A 17,954-nucleotide genomic window follows, 5' to 3' on the forward strand; every position below is an offset into this window, starting at 1 on the left:
TGAAATCCAGCTCCTTTTTATTTATTTATTTTTATTTTTAAAATGTTTTTTTATTTATTTTGAGAGAGACAGAAAGAGAAAGAGGGATTGCGGGTGCATGTGTGAGGGAGGGAGGGACAGGAAGAGAGGGAGAGAGAGAGAGATTACCAACAGGTGCAGAGCCCAATACGGGGCTCAATGCCATGAAGTGTGAGATCATAACCTGAGCCAAAATCAAGAGTCAGATGCTCAACCAGTTGACCCATCCAGGTGCCCCTCCAGCTCTTTTTTATTACCCTTCTTTTTGTTTTCTGTAATGGAATCTCTATCCCTCATCAGCTCTATGAGATATGGAAAGAGATAAGAAATGCTTTCCAAAGTTTAGGTTTTTATGTTAACTTCTCATTTAAGGTAACTTTTTCATCTGCTTAAGTCAGTTTCAAGTAAACTGTCTTTGAAATAAGTTTTATATTATTAAGAGTATTGTTTCTTCCTATAACCATAGCTATATTGAGTAGAAAGAAAACCAGTTTTATACAGAAATTTGTCCCTCTCAACACAAAAATGGGTATATCATTGTGTATTTTTTATTGCATCACTTGTATGAGCTTCACTCCAGTGACTCAAGTTACAACTGTGAATGTGAAATGTAAAATATGAATTATAGAATGTGAAACTCAGTGAAATGTAAAACTCAGCCTCAAAAGTCACATATTTATGACAAAAAACACATGAAGGGTGTAGAATGTAGTGAAAAAGCTTATGGTTTGTGTCATTTACTAATGTTCCAATTCCTTCAAAATATTAGAACATTTTGCTCAGCAGTTTATAACAAAGTACAAGATATCATCCTCTCAAGAACTTTGAGCATATTAATTGCAAATAATAGCATTTCATCCTTCTAATGACTAGTTACTTTTATAGCATCTGCAAATCTGGGTTTACACTACAACTTTTCATCCTAGACTTGACACCGCTTTATCTAATACATTTGGCAAATAACTTTAGTATTCTTTTCCCCTTTCCCTGGTTATAAAGTATGAATATTAAACTTTGCCTTGAGTGTTGTGAGAACTAATTATTTAATGTTTATAAAGTTCCTTCCAGCTAAGTAGGAAAAGCACAGAAGCATTTCTTATGCTCACAACAGATATTCTCATAAAAGCAAATCACAGAGGAATTGCTATTATTAACTATAATCCAAATATAAAAGTCAGAATTAGAAATGGGGTCAAAGATAAAGATGATACAATATAATACACAGTGTGTATTTTAATTGCTGGAAGAATGAGTTTCTATGTTTTATATATATTTTTTTCTTTAGCTATGCTAAATATCACAAAGCTAAGGTCTAGGTCAAGACGGTCTCACATGGAAAAGATAAGCACTTAATTCTGTGAACCCAAAATCATTTAATGACAATAAAATTAAATCAATAGGGTCACATAATAAAACCTCATAATGGACACTTGTGCAAGTTAGAATATCTAAAGAGAAGGCAGTAGGGAGAACGCTTATCTGAATCAGGCTTTAACTCAATTCTGGAAATCATCATCAGAGGGTAAATTTATAGCCATTGATAGTTCATTTGCGGTCTAAGAGCTGGTGCTAATTCAATGGCAATATATTTGTTAATTTGTTTCTTTGTTTTTGTTGATTTGTTTTAGTATGTGGAAAAAAGAAGAAGGATAAAGACAACGAGATTCATTCTAAATAAAACAAATTACTTTCTTTTCTAATATTACATTCTTCTCACTTTTTTGGTTAAAATTCCCTCTTGTTTTTTTCCAGCTTTACTGAAATGTAATTGACATATAAAATTGTGTAAGTTCAAGGTATATAAAGATATGGGTTGACATATATATATATATATATATATGTATATGTTGACATATATATAGTCAATATGTATATAGTCAATATGTATATAGTATATATACTATATGGATGACATATATATAGTCATATGTATATAGTATATTATACTATATATATATATGTATATAGTAAATGATTAGCACAATAAGGACAGTTAACAAATCCATGAGCTTATTTTTGTGATGAAAACGTTTATCCTTTCTTAGCAACTTTCAAATATATAATACAGTATTGCTAACGATAGTCACCATGCTCTACATTAGATCCCCATCACTTATTTGTCTTATAACTGGAAGTTTGCACCCTTTGACCAACCTTTCCCTGTTGTTTTCATCATGCAATAGTAAGAAAATAAATAGCAATTTCTGCTTGTATGTTGTAATGTCCTTTCCAAAATTTTAAAAGATAAAGTGACAACTTATGAGGGTCTTTTTCATTGTTCATGTTTTTGATATCCAAATGTCTGAATAATAATAACCTTGTATTTGGGTATATGTGTTCAAGGATTGTATTTCATAATTCTTGTATTGCAGGTGGACAACTCAGTACCATTGTGGTTAGAGAACACTAACATTTTATTAATAAAAATGAAAATACCTGAGTGTTGGCTCTACATATATTGCATCACATGGGTAAGTGAAGTGTGTAGAAAGAAAGGACAGCATAATTCATTTATCATGCCACTAATTCAAATATTTTTGGAGACCATGTCTTAGAAGTCTAAAATTTAACTTTGTGAGATTACTTCTGAACATCTTATACCACTCAAATAGAGTAACACTCTGATGTTCTTTCTTATTGCTGCATCTCATAGAGAAAAATGACTTATTAAAAAACAAAATTAAATGCAATTTGTATTTCAGTGGTTTTCCAATCCCAAAATACACTTGAAAAAATTTTAGGCAATGTATTCAATTGGCATATGCAGTTTGCCTATGCCAGAGACTTCTTTGGTGAGTGGATAAAAGTGTTAACCTTTCTCCTTCAACCTTTTAATTGGTGAAGTAGGGTCATATTATCACTTTGAACTTTTGGAGTCATAACTTTAAGAATAATCAGTAACAGGAAGCCTCTAGTGTTAATGCCATTGCTATTTCAAAAATGACTGATGGAAAGGGCTGCCTCTAAAATACTAAGCTGTCTAGTTCTGGTCTATGACAAATAGCATCAACACAATTATATCTCGAATAAGGAAATAAAATTCGTTCCCAAAGCTTAAGTTCTGTGCTAAGTAAAACACTGAGAGCCATTCAGCATTTTGTGTTCCTTAACGACTAAAATTTTTTCAGGCAAAATTGATGAAAAAGTGGAATAATGGCTATCTTAAAAATCAGACTCAATTTAAAAGGCTTTTGTTCAAATATCCAGCTCTGAGCAACAAATATTCCCTAATTGGTGAGTTTGTAGAATATCTTGCTTTATGTTTGGCCACTGGAACACAGAAATGCTTATGTTGGTAATAAAACTAAAGAAGATTAATTAAGCTGTATAAACTAATGTAAATATTGTATTGTCCAAGAAAATCAAATTTTGTTTTCTTTTCCCCAACTACATGGTCTCCAAAAATGCTTAAAGTTACAGACACTTTATATAAATTAAAATTTTAGTAAGCTCTGATTAACTACTGGACCAGCTCTTTTATTTTTATATGAAGTTATCTATTTGAAGGCCAGTCCATTTGTCTCATATTTCTTTTATGAAGTCCAACAAAAACAGAAGTAGATGTATTTTTAAATTTTTAGATACTAATGCCAGAAAAATAATTAACACCACCTGAAATCCCCTGGATATAGTGTTCTGCTTCATTGAGTAAACTCTTATCACTATGTAAGAGATTTTATTTGATAAAGCTTGTATTTAAATTTTAAATTAAATATTTTGCCATTTTTATTGGATTGTTTTTGTTGTTGAGTTGAAAGTTTAATATACATCCTATATACAATGTGCTTATTCAATATATGCTTTAAAAATATTTTCTTTCAGTCAATGTTAGCTTTTTCATTCTTTTAACAGTGTCTTTCAAACTATCTTAATTTTTCATTTGTCTTTGGAAAACAGATTGTGCCTTTGGTGTCATAGCTAAGAAATTTTCTTATAATCCAAGATCACAAAGATTTTCTTCTTTGTATTTTCTAGAAGCTTTACATCCTTAGGTTTTACATTCAGGTTAAGGCTTGGACTCATCTGGAGTTAATTTTGTACATAGTGTGAAGTATGGATTCAAGTTCATATTTTTGCAATAATTATCCAAATATTGGAACATTATTTATTGAAAAGACTCGGGGCGCCTGGGTGGCTCAGTCCGTTGAGCGTCCGACTTCGGCTCAGGTCAAGACCTCGCTGTCTGTGAGTTCAAGCCCCGCGTCGGGCTTTCAGCTGATGGCTCAGAGCCTGGAGCCTGCTTCTGATTCTGTGTCTCCCTCTCTCTCTGCCCCTCCCCCGTTCATGCTCTGTCTCTCTCTGTCTCAAAAATAAATAAATGTTAAAAAAAAATAAAAAAAAAGACTATCCTTGCCCGTTGAATTGCTGTTTCACCTTTGACAAAATCCAATGTCAAAGGTTTACAAGAAGTCTATAATAGACTTTTGTGGGTCTGTTTCTGAACACTCTATTCCACTGATTTGTTGTTGATCTTTACATCAGTATCACACTATTTTGATTACTGTAGCTTTATAATATATTTAAAATTTAGGTTGTGTTAGTCCATTTTAGTCTGTTCTATTTCAAAGCTGGTTGGTTATTTTAGAGATTTTAATTTCTGTGTGTTGTCTAATTCTAAATTTTAGAATCAGCTTTTCAAATTCTATAAAAATGCCTTTTATGATTTGACTGGGAAATCTACCCAAAGATAAATCTGGAGAGAATTGACATCTTAACAATATTTAGGCTTTCAATCTATGAAAAAGTTTTTTTCCCCACTTAATTTTAATTTCTCTCTTCAATGTTTTATAGTTTTCAGTGTGCAGCTCATGCACGTTCATAAACATGTTTTGCCAGGTTTATCACTAAGTATTTTGTAGTTTTGATGCTATTGCAAGTTGTATTTTTAAATACAATTTTAAGAATTGAATTATTATAAAAAATAGGAAAATAGGTTTGATTTCATTTATTTCCTGGAAGATAATGCCTGAATGTGGTTTACAGGATATTAGAGCAAGTGATAAAACAATTTTACACACAGATATTGTGAGAGGGGAAAGATAATTTTTTTTCCTCTACACCCTGAGTTATGAGCTGAGTCTCCTTGTACTCTAAGACAGATTAACAAGAGGAAACCAAACAGAAGTTTATTAGCATGTGTACCTCATGTATGCATGAGACATATGGAGAGAAAATGATTAAGTCCCCGAGGTGGCTTAGAATTCAGGATTCAATAGCACTTTATTTATTTTTTAAAATTATTTTTATTTATTTATTTATTTTGAGAGAGAGACAAAGAGAGTGAGCAGGGGAGGGTCAGAGAGAGAGAGAAAGAATCCCAAGCAGGCTTTGCACTGTCACTGCAGAGCCCGATGTGGAGCTTAAATTCATGAATCTTGAGATCATGGCCTGAGCCAAAACCAAGAGTCAGATACTTAACCAACCAAGCCACCCAGGTACCCCTAAATACCATTTTAATAAGGAAAGGGGAGGGAGTGCATAGGTTTCTTAGGGGTTATGATAGTTGTGACAAGGCTTGTGTGCATGTGGTGTCACTAATAATCTCCTGTCCTGTGATAAGAATTGATGAAACTCCAGGGCATTAATGACAACTGAGCTCCTTTGAGAACATCTGTCTTAAGGCAGATGAGGGGAGTTCAGAGAAAATCTGTCCCTGTATTTGCTGTTGTTAAACTGCCTATAGCTCAAAATAAACAGTATATCAAAGTGGCGTATTCGGCTACCCCTCAACTTCAGTGTGTCAAGATTTACCATGAACTGGAAAGTGGTCAGGCATGTGAATATTCAGTTACAATGGGGAGAAAATTCCTCTGCTCTGAGGCTGGCCAGGCAGCCATGAGTTATCACACTTGGCAAAACCAACCTGGTCAATAGTAGCCTTACTACTTACTGAAAGATAAGTATGCCAGGAATAGGAATGGGAAAACAAGGAAGATATGACTGTGGTCAAATGTAAAATGAAAACAAAAGTACTGACTAGAGGGCCACATGAGTGGCTCAGTTAGCTGAGTGTCTTACTCTTGATTTCGGCTAAGGTCCTAATCTCAGGATTCATGAAATCGAGCCCTGTGTCGGGCTCTGAACGGACAGTGTAGTGTACTTGGGATTCTCTCTCTCTGAAAATAAATAAATAAATAAATAAATAAAATAAAACAAATAAATAAATAAAAAACATTTTTAAGAGTATTGAGTAGAAGTAATGAAGCAAAACATAGATGCATGTGGGCAGTGTCTGAAAGTCAAGTTGTGGAAAAATGAAAGTATTTCACTCAGAATGTGGACATATGTGATGTGATTATTTTCCTTGAATTTTAAGTAATGCATTTTATTAGTTTTATAATAATGACAAAAACAATGATAATATTGTAAATGTTGTTTGTTTTACTAAATATCTTTACCTACTAGGAGAGTCTGTTTATGAGGAAAGATTCTGAATATGTCAGGAACTAGCAAATGTCATTTGTGAAACAGTAATTCTTCTGAAAACTGGATTATTTTACATAACTCTTCTTTAATTGGATATGTATCATGTATTCAAAATCAAAATAGAAGATCCATGCCTACCTAGAGAGAGAGAAAAAAAGGTTAACAGTTGGTATTAATATCAAAATGATATACTTAAGCATATTGAACATCCTTGAATTCTTTTCCCTAAAAAATGACTTCCCGTTCCTAAATTTATTTAGCACAGTGGATACTTGGGTAAATTTTAGTAACTTTACATTCTATTTCTGATCTTGATTTTCACTTTTAATTTCATTTATTCAAAATAACGTTTGAATGTCGAAATTTTTTTAAACGCAAACAGATAAAAAAAAATCCTAAAGTCACGGCCTTGGTATAAATGTTTTACAATTTTAAACACATTGGATTTACCATGTTATTATGTTAAAATAATTCTGCCATAAAGTTAGTGATATTACAAAACAATTTTATGAGGAAAATAACAATTTTATTAGACATTATTGTCACTAAGATGAAAAGTAACATGAATTTAACAATGAAAGTATGAATATCAAATGATATCTCAAGCTTATGTAATTTTTAATGTCATTCTCTACACATATTTGGTTTTGTTTTTCTTGACATATTTCAGTATTAGTATGAGATAAATTGGTGAGAAAGGGAAAGAGCATTTTAATGTAAAAAGTACAAATTATACTTAAAGCATACTATCATGAACAAAATTTTCAATATTCTTTTTGCCAAGATGGGCAGCAAATTGATCAATGATAAGATAAATGTGAAAATATTCAGAATTTTTATATTCAGCCCAGAGAAAAGGGAAGTTGATTTTTTGTGTCTATTGTATTTTCAAGCGTGCTACAAATAGAATAGGAAAAAAAAAAAGGAAAAGGAAAGAAAGAAAAAAAGAAAAAAGAAGAAGAATTTTAAGAAATACAGTAAAATACAGAATTTTTTTTCTTATTGCTAGAATGCTTGGAAGTTATAACCAAAGAGCTCTTGACCTCATGTGCACCTCTATCTTTTATGCGAGCAAAAATATCCCAAGTACCATAGTGCTTCTTTTCCACCCTTGGTTTCATTAATTTAGATATATAGTAAATGTTCTTTTTCAGTGTTCTTGTTTGGTCAAGTCAAAAGAGACGGTAATAGCTGTGGGATCACAGGGAAAATGATGAAGGATTGGTGAAAGTCAGCTACATTGGTGTCGGTATTGGCCTGTCAGTGGAGATAAATCAGGATACAGTAGCCTTTTTCCTTTAATTTTTTCAAAAAAAAAAATGTATCCTTGAAGCAACTATTTTCTCCTCTTTACTATTGATCTAATTCATTGTTTAATATATAATCACAGCTCCGGAAATTCTAGAAACTAAGTGTACACTTCAACTGTCTTTAGTTAAATGTACTTAGCATGTATTTCAGTAGGAAAATCAGAATTCTTGCATTCTTCCCCATCCCTGCATTTGGAAAAGCAGGAAATGCATTATTTAGTAAGTATATCCTTTTATGCAAAAACATTAGATGGATCCCGGATCATGATTAACTTATTAATTTTACGCAAGAAAAGAGCAAGCAAAATAAACCTCTAAATTTTACTTTTGGTTTACCTGGCTAAATAACAAAAAGGACCTTTTAATTTCCTTTGACCTTCTCTGTAATTCCATTATCATTCTGTTTACTTTGTGTTCTTAGACCTAATCCAAGAAGGAGATATAAAACAAACAAATGTTAAGTTGCTAGCCTCTTACCAAAGTATATTAAATCTCTCAAAATTAAAGCCAGGTTGTGTTCCAATTAATCAACTAGAAAGGACATTTGGATTTTTGTTTTTCAAAAGAAAGCACTTTGAGAAAATATACATCACAAAACAGTTTCTAAGTGATTCATTCCTTAAAGAAGTATGGTTTCAAGTACTCTGTCATTGATTTACAGTTTTGTTTACTTTTTACTTTGCCTCAGCTTTCTTGAGGGATAATTATGATTAAAATTGCATATATTTAAGGTGTACAATTAGATAATTTGATATACATACATAGTGTGAAACATTCACCACTATAAAGCTAATTAACATGTCCATCACCTCACATAGTTACTATTTTCTTTTCTTTTTTCTTTTTTTTGGGGGGGGGGGGTCTGTGTATATGACGATCTATTATCTCAGCCAATTTCAAGTATACAGTAAGTTATTGTTAATTATAGTCATATAGTTGTATATTAGATCTCCAAAACATATTTTTCTTCCATAACCAAAAATTTGTGGTTTTCACTTACTTTTAACGTATCAAGAATTGTTCATTGTTTCTGAGGCCAGGGAAGTAAGATAGCTATATGAAATGGGAATTTTAACACTGAAATCAGGCTTCATGGGCCTGTTATGTGCTAAGGATTTAACATACAGTGGTCTTTATTAAAAGGCAAACTACATGAAAAGTGAGAAGAAATTAATAGTTAATCATCCTGATAAAAATTCAGACTTTAGCTTTATTTTACTTGAAAAATGGAGTTCTGAAGATTCAATGAAATCATTTCCCATGTTTTACTTTAATATTTGAAAGTTTCAAGTGTATAATAGTAGTAATCTTTTGACAGAAAGAAGGAAGCGTGCTTTTTCTGGGAGCCGTTTTTAAAAGGTGCAAACCAATTTCTCAGAACAGTAAAGAATCTGACTAATAGTGAAGGGTTCTGTCCCGGTGAAATTGTGCTAATTAGTAATTACTTTGCCAATCTTATGCCATCGTAACTCCAAAACACTGAAGCAGATTGAATAAAAAAAAAAATGAATTGAATAAAAATGTACTCACCACTCATTTTAACTCTATTGGATTTGGAGAATTGATTTATGGCAATTCTAAGCAATTGCCCAATTTAAGGGAAATTAGTTCAGATCATGCTCACTGTAATTTTAAAGTTACTGTCTTTCCTAGAGGTTACTATATCATTGATAACTGAAATTTTTCTCAGAGCTGTTCCATTGCAAATAAACAATTTGAGCTTCACTTTATTATTTATAATTCAATGATGTCAGGAACAATGAAAGAGATATTCATCTACTTGGCAGATTTCATAGAAACATGCATTTATGAAATACTGATTTTATATCTGCACTGCATAATGGCAATATGTACTCAAGAATAACCTGTCTGGAAGACTATTGTATTATAATCTCAGTCCTCTGGGGAGTTATTTAATCAAAATAGCTCTGCTTAAGTGCACTACAAGAGGAGACACGAAAAAAATGTCAGAGGATCAAGGAGAGACAAAGGACTAGAAATTGTAATACTAAAAGTCATTTAGTGCCTTGAGGAATGGCATTTTTTTTTCCTACAGCTTGAGGTGGAGAAAGCTTAGATGAGAGAGAAATACCAGAGCTACAACTGAGATCTCAGTGAATGGTAAAATAAATTCTCCTACCCATGAACAACTAAACACCTAGATAAAACGTGTTAAATCAAAATGGAAATGTAAGTCACACTGTGCTCCTTAATAATCAGTGTTAAACACTAATTAGTACCGTATGATTATAAGCTACCATATTGGATCTTACCCCTCTATCTTCTTAACGCTTCTTTGTACAGCATAACTTCAAGTAGGCTTTCCAGTAAATCTATGAGCTAAATTGCAGCAATGCTCAAGACTTACAACAATGAGTTAAACAGCATAACGTCCTTGCATAATAAATCAAGTATTAAGATATACACTCTTATCTTACTGTGAAAATCTATGTTAATTACTCTATTAATAAGTAACATGTGTTTAACCAACATGCCTAATTATTTTAAACTTTGATTATTGAGTTTAAAACAATATAGGAGGCGTAGGATGTTACACATTTCTTTCTTTTATTTATTTTTGCATGCAAATTCATCATCACCTCTTTCTAATGTAAATGCATCCTGTCAAAATTTCCTCCCAACTATCATTTCAAGGTTCTCCTCTTGCAATTTCCTCTTGTAATCCAGTACCAATATTTTTTTCCTCCCTTGTTAAAGTCAACACCTTGGGATTACACAATTATTTCCATTATCATATTAAACTTTCGAAGCATTCCATTTTACAGCACATGCCCACACATGATCATCTTTGTAAAATTTGTAATCTACTTCAAAGTAATGAAAGATGACACTTTGCTAAGCTTTTCTGTCTCCAGAACAAACTATTATTATTGAACGGCATAGTCCAACTTATACCTCAGGCAACTGTTAGTAGTAGGTGGGATATAAAACATAAACTCTGAATAAAATTTAACCCTGTACTTCTGGAGGATCTTTTTCGCCTGGACTTCAAAACACTGCTTGCTTCAGTATGTCCCATATACTCTCCCTTCATTGCTCTGCTTTCAAGAGCTGCTTACCTTACATGCCAATCAGCGTGCAGTCACTGCTTCACCAACATGTGATTCAAAACTTACCTCTGTGTGATTATCCTACAACCACGGATGCCCATTTTTTATGAAAAAATCCACTTAGCATTGATCTAACTCCTTTTAGATACGCTTTCATGTTTCACTGTCTTAAGAAACACTCACCATTTAATTCAAAATGATTTCAAATGGTAGTGATAATAATATTAATAATGGATAGCATTTTCGAGCATTCACTAATTTCCAGACTGATCTCCATGACTAATTTCCAATTGCTAAGTGCTCTGTATGAATTATCTTATTCAATGCAGCAACACTAAGAGGTGAGGATAAGTCTCTTCATTTTTGACAGATCACATACAACTGGGATCTAAATCATGTCTTAGAACACGAGAGCTGTCAGCCTCCAGTAATAAATCAGAGTTCAGCTCAAAGGTTACTCTCTCAGAGAGGCGTTTCCTAACCACCATATACAAATACCATCCCTGCATGATCACAGCCTCTTTTCTTTTGGCACATGGTAGCTACAATTTACCTAACTGCGGCCAATGAAATATGACCGAATTTTCCGTTTATCATTGCTGAGTGAAAGAGTTTAAGAACTAAGGTGTGGTTGGCTCAACACTTATTTCCTTGCTACCTTGACAGCAGCGTGTATGAAGGTGGAGGACCCATCAGCTCTGACGTGAGAAGACATAAATCAGAACCCTTAGCAAATGCAACAAATACAATTTTATTGGAACTACTACGGTGTTGGGGATTCTTTTTTAAAAAAAAATAGGGTAGGGGCACCTGGCAGGCTCAGTGAGTTAAGCCGCTGACTATGGATTTTGGCTCAGGTCCTGATCTCATGGTTTGTGACATCAAGCCCTGCCCTGGGCTCTGTGCTGACAGCGTGAACCCGGCTTGGGATTCTCTCCCTCTCCCTCTTTCTGCCCCCCACGCCCTGCTCACACACACTCTCTCTCAAAATAAATAAATAAACATTAAAAAAAAAACGAGGGCTTGTTGTACTACATTAATTCATGTATTCATTCATTCAACAAACGTTTTCGAGTACCTGCTTTGTACTAGGAATTGTTTCAAGCACTAAGAACATTACGGTGGATAAAACGAAAAGCCACATTTTTTTTTTTGAAGCTCATATTCAGGAAGCGACAGCTAATAAAGAAAAACAAACAAATAAACCATCCGAAATATTTAAAAAGTTGTCTGTCAATGGCGATAAAGTGCTGTAGGACAAAAGCATGAAATTATAATACAGGGAGATGTAGGTTAAACTGGGTGGTCAAGGAGTGAGGGTCTGATCCAATGATATTTGACCACAGAACTGAAAGATAAAAGACAGCCTGGGGCACAGTTATATTGAAAAATAGCATTTTGGGAAAAAGTAATAATCTTATATCCTTATGGATCAGTAAGTGGACTTAATATAGTGGGGGCAGAGGTACAAGGGGAAGGGCAAAGTGCAATGAAGGGAGAACCATAGGGGCAGAGGAAGGGCTTGCTAATGAACAATTCATGGTTGTTGAAGAAATGAAAGAACAACTCCATAGTAACAAAATTAAAGTGTTCCACCTCTTTCTCCCACAGACCAAAAGAAAAGCTCGCAGCGAGGCTCATCATGTCTATATCAAACAAATACAGATGCTATGAACATACATTTGCATAGTCTTGGTAGTTACAGTCTCAGTGGCTCAAGATCTTAGTGAAACAAACTAGCAATATGTCTAAAAATGTTTTTATTTAGTAATAACCACTGATAATAAAGCACTACTGAGTATTTAAATGTAAAATGTTTTATTTATAGGAATATATATATTACATATACTATATTATATATGTATTCCAAGTAGCTTCTGGAAAGTGTTTTTATAAAAATTGTCCCAGAAGAATGAGATTGCTGGTAATCGTTTTGTACAAATAATCCGTGACTGTTCTGAAAAGTATCCAGTTGTGCTTTGAGATATTTCCTTTTGTGAATCTTAACTCGACTTCTTTGTTTCAGTTATCTAACATCAGGTAGCAAATCATCCAAAAGCTTAGTTTGTTATTTGTTCACAATATGTGGATCAACAATTTGGGTTGAAGTCACCTGAGAGTTTCTTCTGCTTGTTTATATAAGAGTTCTGGTTGGAATGGCTCCTGATTTTTCACATGCCCTTCTGTCCTCTGGATGCTAGGCTAGCCCTTTTTATATTACAGAAGCTTTCAGAAGTGGCTAATGAGAGACCGTTCTTCATTACATTACATTACATTACATCTCCTCACATTAAAAAAAAATTAACATTTATTCATTTTTGAAAAACAGAGAGAGAGCACAAATGGGGGAGGACCAGAGACAGAGGGAGACACAGAATCTGAAGCAGGCTCCAGGGGCCGAGCTGTCAGCACAGAACCTGATGCGGGGCTCAAACTCACCAACCACGACATGACCTGAGCTGAAGTCCGATGCTTAACCAACTGAGCCACCCAGGTGCCCGGAATCCCTCACATTTTTATGTCTTGGCATTTATGGCCAATTTGTATAAGGAAATGGAGCAAGATAGTTACTTTGCTATCAGAGAAGACTTTCTTACTTTCCAGAGTAATAAATACCACATCTTCTTTGGAACACAGTTTGGGCAAGTTTTTTAGCACTGCATTATGAAATTCAGGGTTTCCTAAACTTGGGTTTCCAAAACTGGATGCAAAATAGCTACGTGCTCAGAATTCACCAACAAAATTCATGTTGCCTACTCCACCAGAAGTTATAAACTGGCTAACACCATTTGGTCTGGTTGTCTTCTCACTGACTGCATCCATGCAAGTGTTGTAAGTCACCTAGCAGATCCTTGCCACTTAGGGACTACTTGATTGGAAAGCTTTCCAAACAGCAGACTTGAATGTAAAACAGTGTCACATTTGCTGCATTCTATTGGTCAAACCATATCCCAGGGTCATACCAGATTCAAACAATGAGGAGCTAGACTCTATGTCTTCATGCATCAAAAAGGTATTTTCATAATTTCCTCTCTTTGAATCTGTGCTACAAAATCATAATTACTTAGATTTATATTTTATTCTACTAATTCTCTCTTCAGCTCTGTCTATAAACTCTGCTATGAACAAATTCGCTGAGGTTTTTATAGCTTTTTACTGGAGTGTAGAAAACATACAAAAATGTGAATAAATCATAAATATATACAGTTTGATGAATTTTTACAACCTACCAACACCTTTACCACTAGACCCTTGATCAAGAAAAAACATAACCAGCATTCTCAAAACCCCTGTTACACCCCCACCTAGTCACTATGTACCCCCAAAGGATAAAGAATGGTTTTGCTTGTTTATGAACTTTGTTATCAATGGAAACATAGATATGTATTCTTTTGTGCCTGTCTGACTTTGCTCCACATTACCTTTGTGAGAATCATCTGAGTTGTGATTCAAAACACTATATTCACTATATTCAAAAACACTATCTAAATGTTAAAATTTTTAAAAATGGATTTTTGAAATTTAAAACATACTAATATATAATGTATATCAAATAAGAAAGAACCCACACTTGAAATTAGAAATATGTATAATTAAATATTTTAAAATTATTACTCCTCAAAACTTATGAGATGGTGCTAAATTGTTATTATATGAGAATCTAAGTGTGCTTATATATAAGAAAAAAATAATAACCAATTAAGTAGGTAAGCATCTAATTTGGTAGTTAGCAAACCATTAATAAAAAAAATCCAATAAAATACAGAAAGGAAATAATAATAATTAGAGTAGAAATAAACTAGACACACAGATATATAATTGTGAAGATTGTCAGAAACAATTTTTTTTCTTCAAAGATTAGTAGAATCTAATCTTTAGATTCTAAAGTAGATTAGTAGATTAGATTTGAGAATCTCTAGCAAAAATAGTGGAAAACAATTGATTGCACAAAATGTCCCATATTCTACATCCTTCCCTGTAACTATTCCCTTGAAAACATAACATTATAGTTTTGAAAAACTTGGATTTTCTTTTCTGAATCTTTAAAGCTGGACTGGCTTTGTGATTTGCTATGGTCAATAGAGTATTGAAGAAGTGACAATATTCTTTTTTTTTTTTAATTTTTTTTTCAACATTTTTTATTTATTTTTGGGACAGAGAGAGACAGAGCATGAACGGGGGAGGGGCAGAGAGAGAGGGAGACACAGATTCGGAAACAGGCTCCAGGCTCCGAGCCATCAGCCCAGAGCCTGACGCGGGGCTCGAACTCACGGACCGCGAGATCGTGACCTGGCTGAAGTCAGACGCTCAACCGACTGCGCCACCCAGGCACCCCGTCAATATTCTATTTCCAAACGAGACTTCTAGAGATCTTACGTGCTTTTTCTCACTTCTCTGACTTCACTTTGAGAACAAGTAAATGAGAGCTAGTCTGCTAAAGAATGGAGAACAAGCTGGGGAAGAGCTGAGATATCTTCGTTGAAAGCACAAACAAGTTAGAGAGTCTGACCAAGAAAACAAACAAGTAAAAACACCTAACGGTTTGTTTCTTTTTAATTTTTTTTAACGTTTATTTATTTTGAGACAGAGAGAGGCAGAGCGTGAATAGGGGAGGGGCAGAGAGAGAGGGAGACACAGAATCTGAAACAGGCTCCAGGCTCTGAGCTATTAGCACAGAGCCAGACACGGGGCTCGAACTCACTGACGGCGAGATCTTGATCTGAGCTGAAGTCGGACGCTTAACTGACTGAGCCACCCAGGCGCCCCCTTAACGGTTTCATTAGATGAATGACTGCTGCTTGAGATGTACACATGGGTATCTCTAGTCCCTCTGACACCAAATGATTCTCCTGCCAACCCATACCTGTGTGAGCTTCACAGAATAAGTTTAAAAGAGCTTATTGCTTTAAGTATACAGGTTTGTGGCTGTTGGTTACACAACATTATTGTATCAATAAATAACCATATACAGTCCATTATAATAGCATATTAGAGATTTTCAAAGAATGCATTTGATAAGTAACAAAAAATCTCTTCTTAATTGTAATAATTATGTTGATGTCAATACAACCAGAAGAATTTCAGAAATAAGTTAATTCATGAAAATGTTTATTTTTAAAACAAGTAAGATGAACGGATGTTCAACTTAACTTAGGTTAAGTTTAAAAAAATGTGATATATGTAGTTAACAATTAATATATAGAGAGATTTTCTATTGTAGTTTAAAATCAAAAGTACTGAGTACTAGTAATGACACTTTTAGAATTCATTGCTGGGGTACATAATTGTTATATATGTGAAATATTTAACATCTCAAATAGCTAAGAGGAGTTTAAGAAACAGTGCCTTTGTGATCCCAGTAGTCAAAAATCATAAAAAACCAAACCAAACAAACAAACAAAAACAAAAAACAAACCCAAATGGTGGTTTCATAGCCCTCTGTAAACATGTCGTTAGCTTGCAGACCCAAATAACTTCAAGGTGTGAAAGAAACTAAATCTTAGATGCCAAAAAATGGACAGTTAGAAATATGACTATATTTGGGGCGCCTGGGTGGCTCAGTCAGGCGTTCCACTTCGTGATCTCTCGGCTGATGAGTTTGAGCCCCACATTGGGCTCTCTGCTCTCAGCACAGATCTTCTGTTGGATCTTCTGTCTCCCTCTCTTCTGTCTCCCTCTCTCTCTGCCCCTCCCTGGCTTGCTCACTGTGTTTCAAAAATTAATAAACAGTAACCAAAAAGGAAATATGACTGTATTTACCATTAAAATCTAAATTTAACATATGGCATGAAAATAAATGCATGGCTGCATTTATGGGTAAAATTTAAAAATAAACTTACAAAAGTGACCAACCTATTAAGCAGAGTGTTTATAGGTTTTAAAATATAAACAAACAGGGGTGCCCGGATAGCTCAGTCGGTTGTGTCCGACTCGGCTCGGGTCATGATCTCGCAGTTTGTGAGTTTGAGCCCCACATCGGGCTCTGTGCCTACAGCTCAGAGCCTGGAGCCTGCTTCAGATTCTGTGTCTCCCTCTCTCTCTGCTCCACCCCCACAACCTGCTCACACGCTGTCTCTCTCTCTCAAAAAATAAAGATTAAAAATTAAAAAAATAATAATAAAATAAAATATAAACAAGCAAAAAAAATAGGGATAGTCTCATTCACAAATCTAGATGAGGTCTTCTAGCATCAGGACAAAGCTCTTCTTCACTGACCTTGATAAATGCTAGTAAGAACTTGTTTGCCAATCTCCATTTTTTCCCCCTCTGTCTAACACAGGTGACAACTGCTATTTTTTCAGGTGAGCAGGAACAAAACTGAAAATAATAAAGATCTGCTGTTGTTTGGCTTATAATATTCCAGGCACTACTTTCTTCAAAGTATGTTATTCCTGGGATCAAAAGGGAAGGTAGGATACATTTCTGCAAGGATCAAGTATGTACATGTGTGTACTGTGCCTCACTGTACCTGCTTTCCTTCATTTGCAAAATAAGCATCCGTGAAAAAATGTATGTGAATCAGTTGGCACAATATCTTGCAAACAGTAAGTGATGACCAGAAGTTAACTATTATAAATCATTCCTCAAGGAGAATCCTTTCTGGGGACATAGATCCCATTCATTGCATCCTGCTTTTTAATAACCTTTTGTCTTAATTTTTTAAAATTCTTTTTAGAATGTTGTCTTAGAGAATGAGAGAGAGAGAGAGAGAGAGAGAGAGAGAGAGCGAGCAGGGGAGGGGCAGAGGGAGAGAGAGAAAACCCCAAGCAAGCTCCATGCTGAGTGTGGAGCCTGAAGTAGGGCTCTATCCCAACAGCCTGGGATCACAACCCAAGCAGATCTTTATTTTTTTTTCCAACGTTTTTATTTATTTTTCGGACAGAGAGAGACAGAGCATGAACGGGGGAGGGGCAGAGAGAGAGGGAGACACAGATTCGGAAACAGGCTCCAGGCTCTGAGCCATCATCAGCCCAGAGCCTGATGCGGGGCTCGAACTCACGGACCGCGAGATCGTGACCTGGCTGAAGTCGGACGCTCAACCGACTGCGCCACCCAGGAGCCCCCAAGCAGATCTTTAAAGTTTATCCATCCCCACCATGGTCTGGATGAGCAGCACAACCATAATTTG

The sequence above is a fragment of the Prionailurus bengalensis genome, chromosome B1, assembly GCF_016509475.1.
Source record: "Prionailurus bengalensis isolate Pbe53 chromosome B1, Fcat_Pben_1.1_paternal_pri, whole genome shotgun sequence".
Classification (NCBI taxonomy): domain Eukaryota; kingdom Metazoa; phylum Chordata; class Mammalia; order Carnivora; family Felidae; genus Prionailurus; species Prionailurus bengalensis.